This window comes from Sinocyclocheilus rhinocerous, unplaced genomic scaffold, assembly GCF_001515625.1.
Source record: "Sinocyclocheilus rhinocerous isolate Xijiao unplaced genomic scaffold, SAMN03320098_v1.1 scaffold1488, whole genome shotgun sequence".
NCBI lineage: Eukaryota > Metazoa > Chordata > Actinopteri > Cypriniformes > Cyprinidae > Sinocyclocheilus > Sinocyclocheilus rhinocerous.
In genome coordinates this window covers 1291461-1296155 of record NW_015633542.1, presented here as the reverse complement: position 1 = coordinate 1296155, position 4695 = coordinate 1291461, and the positions used below count along the sequence as shown (strand labels likewise).

Genomic DNA, 4695 nt, shown 5'->3' with positions numbered 1-4695 from the left:
CCGACCTTGCATGGGGAACTCTAAACTTGGAGATTGCGGCCCCTGCTGCTGGAAGTGTCCGAGTGGCAATTCCCCATAAGTTAAACTCGTTATGACTCTATACGTGTACCACCGGAGAGACTAAATTACATCTGCCTGACTGTGCACCGTTAGACCATGATTAGAGTCCAAAGACATCTACTGCTAAATCTCACCACAGAAAACACACAGCAAAACAGAGTTTATGTTGATTGGAGTGTTAGAACTATTTCAGGCCGACTGACACCTGTTCCTTGTTCTTCCTCTTTGCATGCACTCTAGTCCCAAATAAGGAATAGAAAAATGTGGGATCCCTCTCAAAAGGTGAGAACTCATTCCAGAATGTTCTAACATCATTCTATTAAGCCACTTTCAAAACTATTATAAAAAGTATATGCTTCAACAATGTATCAGTTGAATCATATATTAATGCAGCAAGTTGATATACTGTTTGTTGGCGGAAGAATAGTTTATTCTAATTATTTTTTTATTTACACATTTGTGGAACACTGGTGTCTTTTCATTTTTATTATTTATAATTATTATTATTTTATTTTTTCCTCCCATTTTATAATGGTTAAGTATGTAAATACGTAATTTTATTATTAATAAAAAGACAAATAAACACGTATTCTGCCAAGGAATATAGTTCAATAACAATTTATATAGTTCAATGAAAATTTAGTATCATTGATATACTATTATAGTTTTTAATATGTTTAATTTGATTTTATTGGTTTTGTTTCACTTTAGTTTAAAATTTTGTCATTTTTAGAATTTTTAACTTAGTTGTAGTTATTTTAGTACTTCAACTTTAAATAGAAAGGAGAAATGTTACCTTGGCAACTAGCTAAAATAAGACGTTTTTTTGTTTTTTTATATCTTATTTATTTTAGTTCAGTTTTAGTTAACGATGATATCCCTGATTCAAAGCAACTTGGTGCATTAATATGCAGTTCAACTGATATGCCGTATGTAATTTTGTTATTACTAATTTTACTCTTTCTTTCACTTTTGTAGGACTGTGAAGACGTATTTTGCTGATGAGAAAAAAAAATCATGTACATATGAAATAAAAATATATATTAAAATAGAATTTTTTTTCCTTTTTCATAATTTAATGCTTGGCCTCACAATTATGAAAAAGCACATATATTTATTATATGGACATTTACATCAGCAGCTGCCTGCATGTATTGATTCTTGTCTGTGTATCGCCTCACATACTCGTCCCTGACTGAGTCCAGTGATGTAACTCGGATCAAGTCCCATCCGGACCAACATTTGTGTTTGTTCAATTCAATTAAATATTAGCCTTTCACCCACATGATGTCTTTTGTCATTTGTCTTAATGTCAGTGCACCGAATGTAACATTTTCAGAAACGTTCATGATTCAGCAGGCCGAGTGACGCTAAACACTGTCTGCAGTGGAGCCTCGGAAGACTGAATAGGGTGATATTCATTATTTCTTACTATGACACAGACACCTTCCCAACCAGTGGAAACTCAACTGAGAGCAGACGGGTCGGGTTACTAAAGTTCACACACACACACGCATTAAGATATATGTGTCTGTGAGAATGCAAAGACTTTGAAAGGACTATATGCTATGCGTGATGTTCATTTTCAAATTCTCAGGGTTCCTGTCAGAGAAACCTAAAGCCTAGTGCTTATTTAGTTTGGTCAGCATCATGAAACCCTCTGCCAACATGTAAGTAAAGTTAGTGGACTATGAGAAATGAAACAATTTTGGTGAGGTTTATGCTTAATAATAATGTATACAGTAGTTAATGAGCAGTTTTGACCTAAAAATTGGGGCCTTTTATGTAGTTGACCCTGAGCAATATGATAATTTTTACAATTCCACTGGATTGTAATCTCATACTGTAGAATGACCTTGATTCACTAGAAAACTACTGTACTCATTTTTTTTTTAAATCCAGTTAAATGGCATGCATTGAAGGTAGACATTTTATTCATAACGTTGGAAATTGAATGAGCATAACAATAACAATATCACGCTGAAATAACAGCAGGACTGGATTTAAGGTCATGAATTGCTTAAAATGAGACTTCTTTGGTTGAAAATTTATAATGCTGGACATTTCCAAAATGATTTTAACGTAAAGCATAGCACATATGTTAATTGTCATTCAATTGAAAGTACTTTAGTTAGTATACCTTGCTTGTGTAATACACCTTATTTTTAATGTAGGATTGGGCGAGGCCATTTGTAATTTGAATGTTATAACTTCCAGTTATTTTACCTGTTTGCAAATAGTTGGACCGTTTACTGCATTTTAGAGCGGCTCATAAATCGGAAGTCTTGCCCATTCACAGAAAAATAGCTTACTTTAATTATTAAATAATTTCACTTATAAAAGACAAAGGTGCTGATAAGTAGAATGTATGCAGTGTTTAAGGTGTATATATATTTCTAAACAGTAGATGGCAGCACCTTTACTGTTTTTTAACCCGACATATGCTCAGCTTGTTTAGAGCAAAGAAACAAACCCAGGGCCAGGTCAGATCTGTCTAATAAAACACTCTGGCTCTGTTCCAAACCCTTGTTCCAGTCTACTGTCTACATAGGCGACACAATAGAGTTTGGCATTAGCATGTTGCTTGACCAAAGACAAAATACTCTAATTATATTAATTATAATATTAATTATAATACTCTAGTTATTCAAATAACAAATGTTGGGAAAGTGGTAGAAATAATCAACATTTCCCATTTATTTGTCCACTCATTTTTTTTTCTTCACAGAACTGCATTGTGGGATTGCTTTCTCCGTGAAGATGCAATGCTGCCTTCAAATATGGCCAAGTGAATTTGGAACAGTCTTTGTATCATATTGGGACAGGCTTATGATGTCTTCAAATGTGGCCTGGCTGTAGGCAGCTCATCAGGTTTTGGGACAGTCATCGGACATGACAGCAGCTCCCTCTACTGATCCATGTAATGCCAGTTACAGTTTAAAACTGAATCATGATTGTAAACAAGACCATTTCTATATGAAATATGGGTTCAAAGTAAAGGTTTATTAACAGAAGTACAATGTTTTTTAAACATCGGTTTTGGGCATGTATCATGCTACACAACCTTACCAGAAATCTCTTATGCTCATCAAGGCAGTAATATTGTTAAATATCATTACAATTTCAAATTGATGTTTTCGATTTGAATATATATTAAAATGTATTTTATTAAAATTTATTCCTGTGATCAAAGCTGAATTTTCAGCATCATTACTCCAGTCTTCAGTGTCACATGATCTTCAGAAATCATTCTAATATGCTGATTTGCTGCTCAAGAAACATTTCTGATTATTATCAGTGTTGAAAGCAGTTGTGCTGCTTCGTATTTTTGTATTCTTTCAAAAGAACAACATTTATTTGAAATAGAATCTTTTGTAACATTATAGAAGTCTATATTGTCACTTCTGAACAGTTTAATGCATCCTTGCTGAAAAAAAATTGTTTTTTTTCCAAACTAGTAGTTTATTTATATTTTCCTACCCAAAGCTGCATTTTTATTTCATTTTGTTAAACAACCTTTAACATGCCCCAGTCCCTAAATAACAGTTTGAAGAACATAAAGAGTGTACTATATTCAAAACACCAGAATCCCTCGCCGCGCTTGCTTTACCTCTCAACCCTCACGACCACTTGACTTTTTCAGTACGGACTGAACTTAGAACTTTCTTTCGAGCCTAAGGTACGCTGAAGTTTGATTGAATCTGAAGCTGACTTCATCTGTGGATTTTCACAGCTGTCTGTGCCATATGAGTCTGCTGGGTTGGAGGTCACAGTGCACAGTCTATTGAGATGGTTATTTTCTACATGCCAGTTTGAGCCCAGAGACTGAGACCTGAATCTGGTCAAGATCCTCTAACACTTTGTTCTTTGTTCTTTTACTATTCGATCTACTTTTAATTATTATAGAAAAAAATAACTTGACCCTCTAACACTAGCTCTATCTATTCTGTTTCTTTTCTATCTACTTTTTATTCCTTCTATTTATTATAAAAAACAAAACAAAAACCCTTGCTGCGTGTACTGTGTTAGACTAACCGGGACTTGTCACAGCACTTATGTATTGTTGCTCTTTTGTTGGTTTGATTGCTTCTATGCCCTCATTTGTAAGTCGCTTTGAATAAAAGCATCTGCTAAATGATTACATGTAAATGAAATCCCAAAGGAATGCTGCTGGATTGCTAGTGGGCATTGCATGATTTGGAATCAATCGTAAAGTAATCAAATAAAAAACAATATCATAATGCTTAAAAATCTGAAGAAAAATGTCTGTTTATACAGTAGCATCTTGATTTACATATACATATACCCCCCAAAAATGAACATTTGCTGAAAATGTACTCACTCTCAGGCCATCCAGATTATGAGTAATGTAGCATTACATCTCTTGCTCACCAGTGGATGCTCTGCAGTGAATGGGTGCCGTCAGAATGAGAGTACAAACAGCTGATAAAAACATCACAATAATCCACAAGTAATCCACACCACTCCAGTCCATCAGTTAACATCTTGTGAGGACAAAAGCTGTGTGTTTCTAATCAATTCTGGCTAAAATACAAGTCCATAATCCATAATAACACTTCCTCCAGTGAAAAAGTCCATCCCTTGTAGTCCTCTCATATCAAATTCCACCAACAT

At 34.3% G+C, this 4695-nt stretch overlaps 1 protein-coding gene across 2 annotated transcripts in view; it reads left to right on the top strand.

Annotated features, from left to right (window-relative positions):
- Positions 1 to 1065, top strand: part of mybphb (myosin binding protein Hb) — a 16991-nt gene extending 15926 nt beyond the window's left edge. For both annotated transcript variants that reach the window (XM_016557971.1, XM_016557972.1), the window contains 2 exons: positions 301 to 342; positions 1039 to 1065. The gene's annotated coding sequence lies outside the window, so the exon portion shown is untranslated. The remainder of the gene's footprint in view (positions 1 to 300; positions 343 to 1038) is intronic.
- The last annotated feature ends 3630 nt before the right edge of the window (positions 1066 to 4695 follow it).